This window comes from Polypterus senegalus, chromosome 9 (genome assembly GCF_016835505.1).
Source record: "Polypterus senegalus isolate Bchr_013 chromosome 9, ASM1683550v1, whole genome shotgun sequence".
NCBI lineage: Eukaryota > Metazoa > Chordata > Cladistia > Polypteriformes > Polypteridae > Polypterus > Polypterus senegalus.
In genome coordinates, this window is record NC_053162.1 from 68,862,327 (window position 1) to 68,882,463 (window position 20,137).

The 20,137-nt window shown below is 37.2% G+C and overlaps 1 protein-coding gene across 3 annotated transcripts in view; it reads left to right on the forward strand.

Moving 5' to 3' along the window:
• LOC120535385 (adhesion G-protein coupled receptor G5-like) overlaps nucleotides 1–20,137 on the forward strand; it is a 119,982-nt gene that overhangs the window by 32,407 nt on the left and 67,438 nt on the right. For 2 of the 3 annotated variants that reach the window (XM_039763192.1, XM_039763193.1), the window contains exon 2: nucleotides 587–709. The gene's annotated coding sequence lies outside the window, so the exon portion shown is untranslated. Of the gene's footprint in view, nucleotides 1–586; nucleotides 710–10,390; nucleotides 10,438–20,137 lie in introns of those variants that run through there. The other variant, XM_039763197.1, reaches the window with a different exon arrangement.

A 20,137-nucleotide genomic window follows, 5' to 3' on the forward strand; every position in this document is an offset into this window, starting at 1 on the left:
GCAGTTGTGGTTACAATATATGGGATGGATCCGCAAAATCTTTTCTCTGTTTGTCTCATGGAATTGAACAATTAAAAAAAATATTTGTTATCTCTTGCCATGTGTGTACGTTCAGCGCCTTTCCTTGGTATTTATGTGCGTGACTATCTCCTAAGTGGTGCTCCCATTTTCAAGTGTGTTTCCATAAAGCCTGCTTCTCCAACTCTGTCATTATTTTCCAGGCACCTTTCTCGCCTCTCGTCTGGTTTTATACTTGCCTTCTCTGAAGGGGACTCTCTCAGCATGCCTCATACGTCTTTACTCCTGCATCTCACACTAGTACTTCCTCTTCTGTCGCATCACCAAAGCTAAACTGACCAATCACAACCAAGCCAAACTAGCCAATCAGACTGCTCAGAGGTACTGGACACACATACTTAATATTTTGTTATATAGTAGATGCTAGTATTCAAATTTAAGGTAATCCATTTGGTTGATTCTACTTATTAGAGTACTTTATGGGTCTTATGTTGATAGGCTGAACAATTCTATATGTTTCTTGGATTTTTAACCTATTCATTGTCATAATCTTCTTTTTGCAATACAGGGTCACCAGGGGCTGAGCCTTTCTTGACTACATTCAGAAGTAAAAACAAATCTGAGGTAAAAAAACATTGTGCCAACAAGCGGCGTATAAGGACAACAGGAAAGAGGAGAGTGTGTTTACAAGGTATGCAAAATGGACTTTTTCTAGAAACTTTAAAATTATTAACATGTGTAATTTGCTACAGCCAATAAATACTAACATTAAGATGTCAAAAAGGGTCAACTTCTTTTACACTTTAAATTCTGTAGTACTATTCCAGTTACAGTATATGTCAAGGTCACCTCACTTTGAGAGATTAAGATAAACATTTGTATGAGTTATAAAGTGTCATTACTTTTTTCATGTATAAGAGCAATGTGAAAATGTAACTAAAAGCTCTTTGACAATGAAAAAATGTGCTATGAGATTATCTGTGGCATAACCATCCTAATATTTACTTTTTTTTTTTTTTTTGCTTTGGGTGGAATGGATACCAGAAGTCTGTGTTTGCCCATTTGCTTTTTAATTGTGGCAGCAGACATCAGGTTTACATTTGGTTTTTTTTTTGCCTCCATAGTGCATTTCCATGGCTAACATTGTAATGTTTTGTCTAGGATTTTTAATGTTCTATACACATCTTGTGGTAGACCACCTGTATTGCACAGTACCAAAGAGCATTTTATTGATTGTGTCTACTCATGTGCTGCGTGAATCTTATGAGAATACGATTTCACAAAGAAAACGCTTCGGTTTCACATTGCAATGTTAATATGCTGAGAAAAGTATTTGGTATACAATTGGTTGCCCCATCCATGGTGATTTCTTTCACTCAAACTTTATCAAAGAATTTTACACAGACAGTAGAATTAATTATGAAATAGTATGAAATATAAAAACCCAGCACTAAAATTAAATGGAGAGAAAACACACTGTAAGAACACACCAGGAGACACTGTCATGCAATTTAAATTATACTTTACAGATTTTTTGACTGGAGTACTTTTGTGTTTTCTAGAACTGAATCTCTGTGCGAGATTCAAATTCTAGTGAAACAAATTGTTTTACATATCGGACAAACGTAAAAACAGAGCAGTTGTATTATTGTTGACTATTGTTGTCTATGAGAGGTGTGTGTCAGTGAAAAGTCTCTATTTCTGCTTTGGACCAAGACATCTTGAGTGCCAAAGAAGAGGTTAGTAAACGCTCTGAACGCCATCACCATCTGAAATTACGCAAGCAGCACATCCTCAGAACACCAGTTTTTGCTCCACTTTAATAAAGGAAGGTAAAAAAGGGTTATTCTCTTAGTCTTCACGAGAAGACTCCTGTTGGCTTTTTTCTTTATCAGCTTCAATTGCTCTCATGTTGTTGATAGTGAGTCTTGAGTCTGGATGTGGGAACTATTTTATAACTTTGTTTAAAAAAATGTCCAAACAGGAAGTTTAGAAGGTGCAGAATGGAATTTTGCATATTTTCTACTTTTGTTTTCATTTTGATGCTGTGGTTATTTTTTATCAATGCCTCCATTGCATATTTGTTTCATTGTGGTTATTGTGTTTGATGTGTTTTTGAATATCTGCTGCCGTATGTTTGTAAGCAAAGGCACCTGTTGCTACCACGTGATGGATGGAAAATGTGGCATGTAGCTGTTATAGTCAGTTAGTTTCATAATTTTTTGCAGCTCTCTCTGCATTATCTGAAACATTCTATATGCCTATTTACGGGCTTGGTGACCTTGGGGATTATGAATACAATGATTAAAAAAAAGAAAGTAAATTTGGTTAATTTTGTGTAGTGTCTTGCCAGAACACCATCTTCGGTTTCTTTCAGCACTGATTCTTTTGTCATGAAAAGGGTTCTGGCTACCAGGGAAGGTTTACACGAAGGAGTTATGTGCATAAAAATACCCGTTCCTTTATGATTTTCATAAAGCCTTTTACTTATTGTCTTCATGGTAACTGATTTTTGTTTTGTGTTTTGGCTTGTGGACGCTAGGGGCGCTGTTGCCCCGTGAAACCCACCAGACAGACATCCAGGACACACGTTTAAAAGCACCAAGAATAATTTCTTTAATTTTTCTTAAATAAAGTGCACAAAGCACCGCACACTCCACAATTCATGATTCAATAATCAATAAACACAATAAACACAATCCTCCACTCCCAGCAGCTTTGTCATCCAACCTTCCAACTCCGGCTCTCCTTGCTGGGTTTCTCAAAGTCCTTTAAAAAGTTCATAACCCGGAAGTATTCCTTCTCCAGGTCATACGCCACATCATCCTCCTCAAGTACCCCGGAAGTACTGTGGGCTTCCGTCCTTGTGCCTCCAAAGTACTTCCGGGTCGTAAAAACAGTAGGAGTCCCCAGGTTCCTTGTGAGCTCCCCCTGGAGGCACCCACGGCACCCAACAGGGCTGAGGAAACAGACTCCATGTCCCATGATGCCCTGAGGGAATCCGGGGAACCATTTCCATCCGGGGGAGCTGCCATCTAGTGTCCCGGGGGGAGGTAGTGTCCTAAAAAGCCTGCTCTTCCTCCTTCTTTCTGTTCAGGGACGTCCCGGCCAGACTGAAACGCCGGCTGTCCATCACAGGCTCTTACGAAACATTGGCGTGAGCAACGTTTTTGACCTTTGTATTGTCTAACGCTTATCTCTCTGACCTTTTCATTTTTTCTTATTGTCTCTTGTGAGACAGTATTGTGGTGTTATGAACCCAAAAATATTTAAGATTGTGGCACGCTATCTGTGACATTAAAAGTTTTTGGATGAGTGACTTAAAGTCTTTCTAGGCTGTGGTAGGCTGGTGCCACGCCCAGGGTTTGTTTCCTGCCTTGCACCCCGTGTTGGCTAGGATTGGCTCCAGCAGACCCCCCTGACCCTGTAGTTAGTATATAGCAGGTTGGATAATAGATAGATGGATGGAAGTCTTTCTAGGAGCTACAACTTTGCATTTCAGTTTGACTTTGAACTAGGTATACTTCTTTTTTCTGCTCTTTGTTTATTCGTATTTCCACATTCTTCTTTAAGTCTTGCTTTCCATTTCTTAAAATGTCTTAACTTTTGGTAAATTGTGTATTATTATCACAAGCTAAGCCCCTGTAGTGGAAATATAGAGTATAGTGTATATGTCAGCAAATCTATTTAATTATTGATTATTTTTCACTACTAGCTACAAACACCAATGCTTCTTCGTGGGTCAGTGTCACTAGTTTATTTTTACTCGGACTTGATGTTCCTTTGATTTGAATTTTTACAGTGACTTTGCCAGACCCTTCTGATTTCACTTAAGTCTTGGCCCATTTCACCATAATGCATTCCCCGTTTCTCTTTTGGATTATCCCGAACTTTACTAATATAATAAGCTTTGAAAGTTGAGAGTGGCTTCGAGCAGTGAGCCTTGTATCTCCATATCTTTCACTGTAATATGCTGATAGAGCCTCAGATCTCATCCATGTGTCATATTCCCTTTGCCTCCATCCAGCAGCACACACTCAGTGGCAAAGAGCACAGAACTTTGATTATCATGGGTGAAATTCTAGAGATGCCTAGGGCCATTAATACATGTTAGCCTGACAGTATCAATAACAATAAGTTCAACTACAGATAAAACTGCTTATGATAAGTTTTGAGCTGTGCTTTACAAGAATGTAGTGCATGAATAGCAGTAATTATTCAAAGGAAATACTGTGCATGTTACCGTATAGCCAAGAGTTTTCAAAGAACATTTTAGCAACTGATAAATTATAAGAAGAAACAAACAAATGCCGGTAAACATAAAATAATGAAAGAATGACTCATATTGAGCCATTGTTTTATACTTGAGTTGCAAAAAATTAGTTTTCAAGTTCTACATGATGTGATATTTTCTTTAATAAATACAACATACAGCAAAGTTAGTCCAAGTTTCACACAAATGCAAAATACTTGCACAGTACAATTATAAGATATCTGTTCAGAGCAAAGCTAAGCAGCACATTTAAGCCACTTCCTTCTGGTACTTTTCACCACTAAAAATGTTTTTTATATTGCTATATCACTTTAATCAAATCATAGCTGTAGTAGGCTTGATATCTAAAAACAATGAGCAGGCTTACCTGGATGAAGTGCAGCATTTGTCACACTGGTATCAGGACACTAGTCTACTCCTGAATGTCAGCAAGACAAAGGAGATGATTGTGGATTTTGGCAGAAAACAGCAGAGGCACGTCTCCCCCTCAGATTTAACAGTATAGGTGGGAGAGGATGGACAGTTTCAGATACCTTGGTGTACACATCACAGAGAACCTAAACTGTTCGAAACACACGGACATCTTGGAAAAGAAGGCACAATAATGTCTTTACCACCTCAGATGCCTCAGGGTTTTCAGGTTGCTTTCCCAGTTACTAAAGAGCTTCTATAAATCTACCATCGGAAGCATCCTTACAAGAAGTATTACTACCTGGTTTGGGAACACACAGCAAAAGCGCAGCAACAACATTTATTTATATAGCACATTTTCATACAAAATAATGTAGCTCAAAGTGCTTTATGTAGCTCAGTGTGCTACAGGGCAGGGCGATGAAGCTCAGCAGAGAGTGGCAGGATCAACTAAACACATCGATGAACGTGGACTCTCAAACTACCAGGACAGCCATGTAGGACCATGGCAAAGAAAATTATCAAAGATACCAGCCATCACAACAACGGCCTCTTTTCTGTACTGTGGTCAGGCCAGCACTACTGCTGCCTAAAGTCCAATTCAGAGAGATTATGGAGGAGCTTTTTCCCACAAGTCATCTGCATCTTAAACAAGAAAATGGTCTAGATTTTCTCAGCTCTCCTACATTAAATTATTAAGTTATTTATTTAGTTAATATGTATTCTTTATCACATATTTATAATTCAATTAATGATGTTTGATATATCTATTGTGTGGTGGACAGCCAGGGCCCTTGCCCTGCTTGGACGCCTCGATAGTGGAAGTACCGGGGGATAGAGCTTATTCAGGACATTATCTGCAGCATAGCTTGCAGTGGGGTCACAAGTTTGGAGCATGGAAGCTGTTAAGATGGATGTGTGGGGTTACAATAAATGTAAGAATAAGAAAGCAGACTATCAGAGGTACAACAAAAAAGGGCAAGATATCTAAGAAAGAACAGGAAAGTAGGCTGAAATGGTATGCACATGATGAGGAGAGACAATCAATATTCGGATAAAACAGTAAAGGAAAATGAAGTAAAGGGGAAGAGAAAGCAAGTGAGGCCAAAGTGCAGGTGAATAGATAAAGCAGAAGAAGATCTGAAAGAAAAGGGTTTGACTGAGAAGGAGGTGCAGGACTGAGCTGTATGGAAATGGGTGATCAGACACTTCAACACCATATAGATGTGGGAAAGGATTAAGAGAAAGATGAAGAACAGAACTTTAATGATTTGTTATTATGTCATTTTAGCAAACCAATACAAAGCAGAAATGTCTAGCTGTGATTGATTAAAGGTCAAAAAATAGGTTACATTCTAGACAATATGGTCCTGGAGAAACAAATGAATGAGTCAGAAAATAAATAATCTTTAACTTAAGACCTCTGTCACCCCTGGTGTACATACAACTATTGCCAACACTGACAAAATACATGTGTAGTAGATTTTCTAAAGAATAGTTACTGCACTGTTATTGACTAGCAAAATCTCTAAATCCTCAAGTATAAACGGTGCAAAGGCACAAAATGTTGTGGACGGCTGTTTCCACACTCACTCTGAGATTTATAAAAACTAAACTTGCTGTAAAGCCACACGCATTTTCACAGCTGCTTCACACCATATGTACACACTTTTCTGCTCAGTTTTGCAAATGGGTTGCAGCCAGCATCAAAGCAGTGCTACTGTTTCTGTGTCATTTCTCTTTCTTTTTCATATTCGCATCCAAGATATGGGGTTTGTCAAATACACCAAAATTAATTGCATATTGTTTACAAATGTAATTCACTTGATTGTAATCATTCTGTAACAATATAATGGTGCATGGAATGGCCAAACTATTCCATCTACCATAGTCACATTGACGTTGCTAGAAGACATCGCAAATGGAACAATTAGAAGAGAGTGCTTATTTATAGATAATGATAACTGACTCCTAAGTTGATTTCAATTTCCAAGAACTATCCTCTTGGAGCTGAGGGCTGATCTGGTGCAGGCTTTATAAAGGCAGGCTTTGAGGAATTATGCTCTACTTGATCGGATGCAAGTTCTGTCTACTCTCAGGTTTTTAGCCACAGAATCTTTTCAACATGAACCTGCTAACTGATCAAGTATTTCACAAACATCACTGAGTCGCGCCATGCCAGCTGTACAGGATGGTATTATCTACTTGTCATCCAGATACAGTGGAACCTTGGTTCACGACCATAATTCGTTCCAAAACTCTGGTTGTAAACCGATTTGGTCGTGAACCGAAGCAATTTCCCCCATAGGATTGTATGTAAATACAATTAATCTGTTACAGTCCGTATGAACTGTATGTAAATATATATATTTTTAGTTTTTAAGCACAAATATAGTTAATTATACCATAGAATGCACAGTGTAAAAGTAAACTAAATGTAAAAACATTGAATAACACTGAGAAAACCTTGAACAACAGAGAAAATTAACACTGCAATAGTTTGCGCTATAGTGCTAGGAACCGCTTGCTAAAAACACTTTTTTTAATGAGTTTTAAGCACAGGGAAAAAAATGAACATTTGAAAAATCCGTTATTTAATAAACCACCAAGAAAAGTAACATTGCCACAATGCACGCTATGAACCGATAGCTGTAAACAGAACTGAAAACTAAAACAAGCCTTTTCTACCTTATGCGTCCAGCCCTCCCTCTCTCGCTCGCTCTCTCTTTTGTGTGTACGTGTGTCTCTCTCGCGCGCCTGTGTGTGTCTCTCTTTCCCGAGCCTGGAGCACCTGTGTGTGCCTCTCTCTCGCGCGCCTGTGTGTGTGTGTCTCTCTCGCGCACCTGTGTGTGTGTGTGTCTCTCTCTCGTGCGCCTGTGTGTGTGTCGCGCTCTCTCTCTTGCTCGCTCGCTGCACAAGAAATGCACAGGGAGAGACTGAACATGCACAAACCGAAATGGGAAACTGGCTTGTTCGTATACCGAGTGTGTGGTCATAAACCAAGGCAAAAGTTTGGTGAACTTTTTGGTCGTAAACCGATTTGTACGTTTACCGAGACGTTCGTGAACCAAGGTTCCACTGTATATAAGAATTCTTTACACTGTGGCTGAACAGGCAAACATCAAAATGCAATTCACAGCAACATTCGGTTTTCCAAATGTAATCTGAGTGGTCAGCTGCACACACATTGCTAATGCAACTGCACTGGACAAGTTATATCAGCCAGGGTTAAATCACCAAAAGAATGAGCTGGCATTACAAAGCATCATCTATAGCAGAAGAGTCTGTAAAATGGCAACACAACATACAGTATCTGCAAATGCTTTTTCCAACTAGTGCAGCAAAAGGCAAGTAGTTCTTTTAAGGATAGCGAGTGACCTCAAAGAGCCATGTAAAAAGAGCAGAGAATCTATCCATTGCTGCTCTCGGCACTGATGCTTCACTATAAAGGTGCCTTCAGAGAATGAATTTGCTTATGTAAACAGAAAGCATCAACTCTATTAATGTGCTGCTCCGTAGTCCACAGAACGTATGTCTCATTGTGCAAGCATGTAGCGTGCTGCATAATGTGGCACACAATTGTGGCTTGCCAGTACCTAAGGACATGAATTATGATGAACCTGACCCGGACTCACCAAATGATCAGCCAATTCGCACAGCATTACAACTTCATTTGAATATAATTAGCAGAATGTGAAGACAGGTAATCAGATGCAGCACTTAGTTTTTAACCAATTAATTTAATTTATGGTCAATATCACATAGTACAGCCCTTATATTCTTTAGTTCATTGGCCACATCTCTTATGGCATCCACTATTGCATTTTGTGACTCCAGAACAGAGTCTGTCAGCACACAACCAGGTGGTCACCTAGCGGTTTCCGAGGCAGATGTGTGTGAGCACCCAAAGTCTGAAGATGTGCTGGGCACAGCAGGACCATCAGCGCCTAGAGTTGCATCCTCAGCACAAGGGCCAGCTTTTGTAATATTGTCTGAAACAGAATGAACAGATGGTGGGCTGTGACTTTGATATCTGACTACCTCTTTTTTTATTTTGAGCACTGTGTGACTTTCTGAACGTGAACTTTCGAGTGTCTCCACCACACTGTTATCAATCCATCAACTTCCTTTTGTTGCTTATACCACTGCGTAAGCCAACAAATAGTAAGTTTATCCTTGCCTCCACTTCACATTCGCTGAAATTCTTCTTTTTTCCATGTGATTTTGCCATTGTCCTTTAACAAAACACTGAACGGAAAAAGCTATTTATATTGTTTTGCATATTCAAATATGCAAAATTCTGGGAGAAGTTGGGGCGGGGTTGTAGGTGTGAGCATGTGCGTTAAATTTTACTTTCATTGGGATATATAAATGGGAAGTGAGTGGAATGTGGTGTATGCACAGTTTTATGCATGTTGATTTTTTTGTGCATACACACATTTCTAGGTTTAGGCACCTAGTCTCTATATTTTTAAATGTTTTTCCATGTTAAAAATATTGAATGCTTGTTCTTACAGGTAAATCAACACATCAATATATAATAATAATTATTTGTCATTTCTCATTGGCACATTAATGCTTTGTAAAATCATGAGAATATTCCAATGAATAATGAGTTAGAGCAGAGAAAAGCCACAACCAAGTTAATTTTGTTGTCTTTTTAAACGTAGCATTAAGAAATTCTACAGCTCAGGAACAGAAAGAGTGAAGTATCCATTTTTTTATATTGTTTTTTCTCTGATAATATTCTAACTTCTGAAGAAGATGTTATTAGAGATATATTATTTTCTTGCATGCTATTCTGTCTTTACAGCCTTTAAAAATATCACATTTTTGTTGAAGCATGCAAGAGAACTATGATTGGACATTAAAGTAATTAAGCTAACATTGTCAAAAAACACCACCAGCATTCAGCTAGTTTAGCAAATGGCATTTTAAATACAAAGAAAAGGAAACAAAAGACACTCCACAGGCTAGACCTAGAAAAAGGTGAAACCAAAAATGTAAGAGGAAGTATAAGCATTCAAAATTTCTGTCTCTGTCAGTAAAATACAAGTCAGTGATCTCTGTGGCCATTCATTTTGATACATTGGTCAGTCCTGCTCTTAATGATCTAAGGTAACTGCCAGCTTTGATTAGTGACAGTCAGTGGCATCTGAGCTCATTTTTACACATTTTATTACTTGGACTGGAGGAAGGGACTCAATGATCTTCTGGGTATTGTATTCCCTAAAAAAAGGTTACTGATGAGGATTCAATAACTACATCTGGCCTGGTGTGTACTGGATTTGTTCTTTGCAACCAAATTATCTCAAGCTATATGAAGTAACCGGAGTAACTAACTTAATTTTACACAACACCAGTGTATAGTTTTCCAAGGAGTCCTACAAATACAGAAACATAGAACAAATGCTGAATATATGTTATATGGTACCTGCCAAATAATACAAGAAGAACACAACATGTGTTTTGCCCTACTTAGGGCTTGTCAGGTGCACGTACTTTTGTTTCCCCTTTCAAGGAACAAACCTCAGACGTCAGCGCCTAAGGCAGCGACTCAGGCGTGTGGCACCACCTGCATACACCTGACGAGCCCCAAGTAGAGTGAAACACGTGTCATGTACTCTTTGTATTATTTGGCAGGTACTGTATGACATATTTATGATCTGCTTCTTGCAACTGAGACAGTGTGGCGGATGTTTGCGGACTGGCCAACCAACCATAAGCGCTACCTGGTAGGTGACCACAGGAAGAATCAGATTGTGTTTCAGACCTACTGTAGATAGATATATATATCTTTTTTTAACCAATTATTTACTACTAAAGCAATAGTTTTTGGTCTTAGTTTTAGCTAACTCATTTGTTATGATTCTGAAACCTTAATTGCATGTATTACTTTTAAACAGTAGCATTAAGATATAAATGTTGCCTGTTTTGTTAACCAGCAGTCAGTTAATAATGAGGTACAAAAGACAAAGGAAGCACCAGCTCTTCAGCTAATATGCATTTATTTGTACACGCATTGTGAAGTTATTTGTGTTAATAAAATAATTTGAAACAACAGAGAGAGAGTGGAGGAACCGACAAGTTGAAGATATGTTACTTTCTTTTTGCAGGCTTTTTTTGGGAACTGTATTTCTTTGCATGAAAATACGCATATGCATGTCTCCCCATCCTTAGTCAAGCAGACTGCTCTTTCTAAGTAGGGTTAACTTTAAGATGCAGCTTTTTTTGGATGATAGAAAAATTTGCCACTTTCTGCTCCACTTTTCTCTAATTAAAATCTTAACATTCTAAATGGGATTAATGCCATATGTTAATGCATGCCAACATATGAAATGAAGTTTTTTTCTCTTTTGATTTGTATAGCTCCTTGTAATTGTACATTCTATGAAGGACACTATACTGTATAAATTAAAATTGATTGCTATTTGTACATTATCTCCAGATGTTTGCTCATGCAAAATTAAAACTCTCCTTGCGAACAAGTAATGTTTCTTATTCTGTAAGAAGGGCTGCATTTATTTTTAAACAATTTGTACATATAATTTTCATTTTGCTTGGCATAGCAGACATGGGCCCCCTATGGATAAACAGCCACATTCCTCCTGGAATTGGATTAAGTGGATTTAGAAAATGGGTAGATTAATGTTACATCATAGTTACAATAAATAAAATGTATAACAGACAAGCTCATAAAAGTTGGGGATGGTTAAGGGCCATAAGGCTGAATACTTTCAATGAATTCAGTCTCTCATAAGAAAACAGAAAAGAAAAAACCAAAGTATTTTATTTATATATATATATATGATACTAGGGTGGCACAGTGGTGCAGTGGGTAGCGCTGCTGCCTCACAGTTAAGAGACCTGGGTTCGCTTCCCGGGTCCTCCCTGCGTGGAGTTTGCATGTTCTCCATGTGTCTGCGTGGGTTTTCTCCGGGTGCTCCAGTTTTCCCACCCACAGTCCAAAGACATGCAGGTTAGGTGCATTGGCGATTCTAAATTGTCCCTAGTGTGTGCTTGGTGTGTGTGTGTGCGCGCCCTGTGGTGGGCTAGCACCCTGCTCAGGGTTTGTTTCCTGTCTTGTGCCCTATGTTGGCTGGGATTGGCTCCAGCAGACCCCCCATGACCCTGTAGTTAGGATATAGTGAGTTGGATAATGGATGGATATATGATACTAAGGGACCAAAAAATTACCACAAATCTACAAATCTTGTGTTTTACTTTGTTAATAATAATGTACTGAATATAAACATTTCTACACACAAGGGGTGATATAAAGCCGCATTGTCCACTGTTGTCAGTTCAGATCACCAGCACATTGATATATTGTGGTCTTCTACATTCCAAATTGTGAAAAAAACACCAAGCATTTTAAAATGTAAAATAATAATAAGACCATTTGATTTTTAATAACTTGAGGCTACTTTTAAAATCATCACGTCTTATTTATCATATAACTATGCTGGCTACAAGGCAACTAGGAAGACAACAATTCACCATGTTATAACATAACATAACATAACATAACATAACATAACATAACATAACATAACAGCTTATTCCAGCAGTGCTGGGCAAAAGACAGTAGTAGTAACAGTATGAAATGTATCTACATTTTTTGCAGTAGTAAGTATTTTTTTTTCCTATAATAAGCTGCCTTAGCAAACATATCGTGTAACCATACGCTAAACTCCTCTGTTGTTCTCTCTTGTTGTATTCTCCTCGTATGTTTTGGTGGTTAAGTTAAAGAGAACCATGCTGCACTTTGCAGCCACATATAAAGTTACATTTCCTCTTTCATTCTTGGGGAAGAAACCATAGCAAAAACAGAATCTATCTGCGACTGAAAATACACTTCTAATACAAAATGCTTCAGCACTGTAGAATTTTTTTCCATCTCAGAATATGGCAAAGCACAATAAAAAGAAACCTTCAGGAGAGACAACCTATTCAATAAATGTAAAATGCACAGGATGCCATACTTGATTTGTAAACTGTACTGAATGTACATAATATGAACAAAAAATATACCTGATTTCTTAAACTTGCTGATTGGGGTCATGGGCTAATTTGACTTTGACAGACACAAGAAAGGAACCATGTGCATCAAGAAAACAGACTTATCCATTGCAAGGTTGTAGGGAGGCTTAAGAGCAGCATCGAGTGCAAGGCAGGAACCAAATAATGATGGAATGCCAGTCTACTAGAGAACACTTTCATGCAAATTCCTTACAGACGTTGAATTGGCTGTGGATAAAGAGTAGATCTCTGGATCTGTCCAACAGCAACATTAGACATTCTACCACCTTACCATTCAGAACAAGAATTTCATTTTTGAAAATGTAACTACCCAGTTATCTCTTTTGGGTATACCTGCATTGTGTAGCTCAGCTTGACTCCAGATATAAAGCTAGTATAAAATAAGAATCCTGGTTGATGTTTCCCATCGTTGTCATGTAAATTTGGGTGCTGTAGTGGCAGTGCAACGGGCACTGAGCAGGCTTCTGTCAGTCATGGAGAATCCACTGCATCCACTGAACAATGTCATCTCCAGACAGAGGAGCAGCTTCAGCGACAGACTGCTGTCACCATCCTGCTCCACTGACAGACTGACAAGATCGTTCCTCCCCGACACTATGCTACTCTTCAATTCTACTGGGGGTAAACGTTAACATTGTACAAGATTATAGACTGTTACACCTGCCTCACACTCTCCACCTTGCATTTTTTAACTTGCACTGCATTTTTATCACTCTTTAATTAATATTGTTTTTATTGTTTTTATCAGTATGCTGCTGCTGCTGGAGTATGTGAATTTCCAAGTTGGGGATTAATAAAGTATCTATCTATCTATCTATCTATCTATCTATCTATCTATCTATCTATCTATCTATCTATCTATCTATCTATCTATCTATCTATCTATCTATCTATCTATCTAGTGCTGACCTTCTTGGCAAAATCATATCTTCTCTTTCCATCCTTTCATTTGTACTTCATGTCATGTTCTGTAAGTGGGATACCATTCTACATACTTGAGCCCTAAATACAAGCACACCTTATTTATCTGATAAATGTTAAAACTAACTAATAAAATCCCACATTGTAGGGTTGTTGGCCCTCACATGGCACTCACATTCCTGATAATACAGTGAATTCACTGACATTGCCAATGCTTGTTCTGAATGAATTTATTAAGGAACTAATTTCAAGCAACTGATTCATAGTTGTATGGACTGTATACATGTATTACTGTCAACATCAGAACATATTTAAAGAAAATTCCTCTTTAAGTCTCCCTCAGCTAGAATAGACCACATCACTCTGCCTGTAAAACAACTACTGTACAAAATAATAAAAACAGGAGTTCTCAGTATTACTCTTATTTGGAGCTTTGCTGTGGTGAAGTTAAAAATCTTAGACAAAAATAAAGTGAGTTAAAAAAAGTCTCATTTAGTAAAGTATACTCATACAGCATATATGTGAGTGCAAGTGTGAATGTCTGGGTTTGTGTTTTCACCCTTTACAGTCTGTCATGTTCACTCTGTACAAACTGTTCTAGTTGTCATCTTTTTACTATACACATGTTTAGGTTACAATTTTATGAGATTTAATTTGTTAATTCATTTTCATTTTTTTTTGCATATTCAAGTCTTTTGTTTTAAGACATTAGCTGGAATTTGCACGATTTACTGGGATAGTGCAGATCCCACTTGGCATATCTTATATTTCTGTTTGCTGTAGTTGTGTTCGACATCTATTTACTGTTGTGTGCTGTTGTGTCGTTGGAAAGTGTCCATTGCAGGCCAGTTCTAATGATAAGGCATCATTTCACAGAAAGACAAAATCACTAGAGCAAAATGGATTTATGCTAACCTAAAGAAGCCTTCCTACAAAAAGAATGAGTTGCAATGTGTTGAATCAGTAGCATAGCAAGCTTGCTGAAGGCCTCTATGCAGCGCCCTGAGGTGGGTCCCTCCTGTCTAGTATAACTGTTAATAATTCATTCTCGATAATAATGTATTTTTACATTATTCATGTGACGTCCATGGAAACTTCTTCCGTTCACATCTGCTATGGCATGCCAAAGGTCGCCAGATTTGGGAATGTGCACGTCTCTGTAAGGCGGACTAGGATGTGTTGTGCCTCTGATTAGGCTCCAAGCCTGCGAACTCCCAAAGTCTAAATTTGTGTAAATTGTATGCCTGCCAAATACATAATATCATCATGGATTGGACTTGCCTGGCGATGGTGCAAACATGGCACTGAAACTGTGAATTATTAACGCAATGAACTGTGTAAGTGATTTAAGTTATTTCATTTTTTTTAATCTATACGGCCCCGAGTGGGCCGCCCAAGCTCGTAGGCCCTTGTGCTTTGCACAATCTGCACAATCCATTGCTACGCCACAGTGTCGAATATCCCCAAGAAAGCACAATCTGCTTTCTTTGAACACCAAATAATATCCAGTCCATAGGGTCATGCAGGATGCAGTATATCACAAATGCACACAAATACGTTGACATAACAAAGAATTTAGAAAATTAATTTGAATCCATAATTGCTGTAACAAAAAGCAAAAGACAACAAAATGTGTTTGTGATTAGCTTTATCTCATAATAATGAAGACAACCTCTGGTTACTATGAATAAGTTGCTTACAGTATGTCTTCCTTAGTTTATAACAATAAGATGATAAGATTTGCAACTAAATATCTAATAATATACTGTAGTTAGTCTAAAAATATGTAGAATGAAGTGAGAATAGACTAAAAAAGAATAAATAACAGAGAAGTAAGTATTCTCAATTGAAGTAGATTTGTTTCTTTATTACTGCTTGGTCATTTCAAAATCAAGTAATTTCTCAATTCTCAGCATAATTTGTTTATGATTTTGCCTATTTTACTTGTATGTGGCTGGATAAAAAACACTAAAAAACAAAGTTTTGAGAATCATAAAGAAAACAATACAAAATACTGTTTGTACTGGTTAATTATTTCTACTATACTGTAAACTAGAAGCAGCACTTGGTGTTACACAGTTAAGTCATTTTAAGCTCTGCCCCACGTTTGTCTGCTTCTCCAGCTTCAGTCTGTTCTGGTGTTTCATTGTTTTGTCCTAATTGTAGCAAAAAGACCTTGTGGGGACATAGTCTACGGTCTTCTTTTGATCAAATGAGGGAAATGTTAGTAGAGACTGATCTAACAGTGTGGATTTGTCCACTGGACATACATACATACATACATACACACATATACACTCACACATAGAATTTTGAGCTTTATATATTAGACTGGGAGGAGTCTATCTTATGAATTATAGACATTACAGTGTAGAAGGGGCCTGAAGCGTAAGTGTAAGAAAACTGGAATAGGTGGAGAAAACACACACGGTAAGGTCACCAGGCTTGGAGTCAAATGTACAACTGTGGAGTAGCAAAGCTAAACAATGAGTCACAATAATATCCACTATAACATTCTACTCACCCATGTTTAAAACATGCCAAGTGTCATGTAAAAGGTCAGAACCTATCCTAATAAAATTGGGTGCACTGCAGGAATTAGTCCTAGCCAGTGTGCCAATCTACTACAGGGTATAGGTACTCACACACCAACAGACAATCACTAACCCTGGAATAATTTCAAGGTTAACCTAGCCTTCATGCTTTGGGGATATGGGCGGAAATGGAAGGAGAAGACAAGGAGACAAAAGAAGACCATTCAAACTCCCTTACCACTCACCACTGTGCTCCCATGAAACCCATTACTCTGTAACTACTTAAAATAATTAAGAGACACAGCGATAATCCATAGACCAGTGTAAAGTGTAGTTGCTCCACCTAGACCAAGAGTCCCTAAACTGTTTTTGGCCGCAGACCCCTTTACCAAAAACTTTTAAAACCGTCGACCCCCTAGTCATTTACTTTTCTTACTCAAATTAATACATTTGTACAGTATTTAATATTAAATATTTCACTAGATATCAAACTTTTCATTTTAATCACTTGTAATTAATGATTTAAAAAGACTACGGAATATGGCATTATCTTGTGCAACATTTAATACTGAAACCTGCACTAACGAAAATTAAAGCAAAAAAATACGAGCAGAGTTTTTTTTACATTTTTGACATTTATGAAATTAATATGTAAATTCAAAATAAGTACAAATAGTCCAAAGTGTATTGTCTGCATTTCTTTTTTGGTTCAGTCATATTATTATCTGAAGAAATAAAAACTTTTATTAACAAACAATTTCAACAGGACCTGTGATAAAAAAAAAACAATAAAATATGTACTTACTTGAAACAGAAGATTTTTGTTCAAACTCGAATAAATAAACTGTGTCCTCAGATTTTCTTTTTCGTAGTACTGCTCCTCAATAAATAATTATATTCAAAGTTCAAATCACAAATAAGTACATGTCACATCAAACGAACCAATTTAGAGTGTTTTATGAAAGCATGACCGTACAAGACTGATAGATTCTGCTAATATAGAATATCCGTTGTGTCGTCTCACCGTGAGCAAGTGCGGACATGCAACGGTTTTTCATATCCTCATTTGATTGATACGTTTGATAACACAATGCACAGACATGTTTGTGCTACATGTATTGTCATGCATTCTTACGTGTGACTCTTTTAATGACACATTTTACCTTTTCATTTGCAAGCTTGGTATGTAATGTGTTTTTATCAAAAACATGTTTTTTTTAATTATTTTACTTCTTAATTAGGTACCTATTGGAATCATAGATATTTTGAAGCAACAAACAAATAGCAGTAGTAAGGGGGTCTATTTTTGCTGTCGTTGAACCCCAGACTTTTTTATTGAAGCTATCGACCACTAAAAAGTTCAAATCGACCCCAGGGGGTCAATATCGACCACTTTGGGAACTCTTGATCTAGATCATTAAAATACTGATATGGGATTACAGATTGCTAGATTTGATAATGTGATAACATAGAACTTGATTTTTACTTGCCTTTGACTGGGGATTTTTTTTCCTAAAAGTAATTGTAACTAAATAATTACTTGAACAAACTGTGACTAGATATAAGTGTAATATTTAGTGATTATTTCCTTTGTGACTTGACATTTTGCCTCAAGGAAGCACGGGAATACTGATCTATATTCAAAATAAAAGGAAAAGATTAAAGGAATACTCCACCCATTCTTTTATTTGGTGCTGACCTTGTGCTGTTTGTAGAGTGAGGCTGAGAAAAAAAAAATAACCTTATGATTTAATGGAGAACAGAGATCACAAAGTTTATTATATAACAGGCTTCAACAGGGGCCAAAAGCAAAAAGGTTAAGTGTTAAGAGAAAACTGCATTTTTCCAAAGGTCGGAATATGCAACTATTAACAAAAACTATTCTCCTAACAGTTCTGCAGAATCATCAAGACATAAATAACAAAAATTGTTTGTGACAATTTAATAATTTTGCTAACTGTTTCTTAATGGTACCCACATGAAATTCCATTCATTACTGTTGCCCCGTGGCTTCTGATCATACAGCATGACACTGGTTTTTCATTTTAAATAATAATTTTGGTAACAATTTGTAATACATTGCTTTAATAAGTCATTACCACTTATTATATACTTATTAACATATCTTATGTACATTCAGAAAATGTCATTAAAGGCTAATTCATATATTAATAGCACTTTAAATTATTTTCATTAATAAGTTATTAACAAACATTACAGTATATATAGTATCTTTACATTTTTACTAATAATTTTTTCATTAGTTGTAGATCTTTTTGCAGTACCTAAACTATAATGTTGAAATTATTGCAAACATGTACTGTATAATGCTTTTACTACTGAAAGCACTAAAGTTATTCTAAAGTGTCAGCATCATTTTTTGCGATATACTTTGAATTACCACAGAACTTAAATGCAAAAACACTCATCTAGTGACAACAACCTCAACCATGAAACTGCACACATAGGTCGCTTGTGGTCAGACAATGGAAAGAGCAGACATGTGACAGGTTTTCTGTTGAACCATAAATTCAGATTAATTGTTTAGGTGACATTTTTCCAATAGCCTGCATAAAAGTGCCACATATGCATTTTTCATTTGTATTTGAGTATTGAGTTTTTTTTTATTTAACTAGTAGGATGATCAGAAGGAAGCACAGCTATAGTAGCACTCCATTTCAGCAATGATTTGATAATTAATAAGCCAATGTGGAGTTCATTGGACATACAATACAATACAATTTATTTTAATATAGCCCAAAAATCACACAAGAAGTGCCGCAATGGGCATTAACAGACCCTGCCTTTTGACAGCCCCTCAGCCTTGACTCTCAAAGAAGACAAGGAAAAGCTCCCAAAAAAAACCCTTGTAGGGAAAAAAATGGAAGAAACCTTGGGAAAGGCAATTCAATGAGAGGCCCCTTTCCAGGTAGCATTTAGCCTAAGCAATGAATTCCATACACTGGGTTAAAGACATTCTAGCCCCTTGCTAAGACCACACCAAGACTGAACAAAACAGGACGGATACTAATGAGCCAGCATAACACCGTGCTACTATCGTCAGGTGCTCACAGGTTTGTTGTGGCCACAGAGACGTGTGTGTGTGTGTGTGTCTCTCTCTTTGATACGGTCTTACTGTATACCTTTTATCTCCTGACATCACGGGTCACAACCTCTAGATGTTCTGCATAGTAACATGGCTAGGAACATTACATAACCGAGAAAAAATGGTTGTGCCCTTGGAAAAGAAAAATTGCATTGTGTAAAAGAGGTTAAAATATGACATCTTTGAATAAACTATTATCACAATAAGATTTAACAACCTTCAAAACCCTTAAATCAGGGGTCCTCAATCACAGTCCTGGAGGGCTGCAGTGGCTGCAGGTTTTTGCTCTAACCTGGTGGCTTAATCAGAATGCAATTGTTGCCAATAATTTCATTTCATGACTTGTTAGTGCTTTAACTCTGCCATATCAGGTCATTCTCATATTCTAGATATTTTTTCCCTTTCTAAGGATATCGTCCAAATGATTTGAAGGCTAAAATGGATGAGTAATTCTCAGTCCTTCACTTTTTTCTCTTCACTTTCCTTCCAAGTATTTAATTAAACCCAATAGTGCATGATAAATGCACAGAGGTGTAAGTGGTAACAAGTGAAATAGAGAAATGCTGGTCTCTTTTGTCATTTTCATGTTATTGCTATTTAGGAGCAATTAAAAACCAAGAATACATACAGTAATATGTTTAAGACTAAAATAAGCAATAAGGGTTCAAAATCGAGCGAGACAACTAAAGTGAAGCAGAAGTGCTACTTAACCAATAAGGGCTTCTTATTAAGCAATTGGGTTGGAGCAAAAACCTGCAGCCACTGCGGCCCTCAAGGACCGTGATTGAGGACCCCTGCCTTAAATGAACCAAAACGTCCAATAAAAAATGC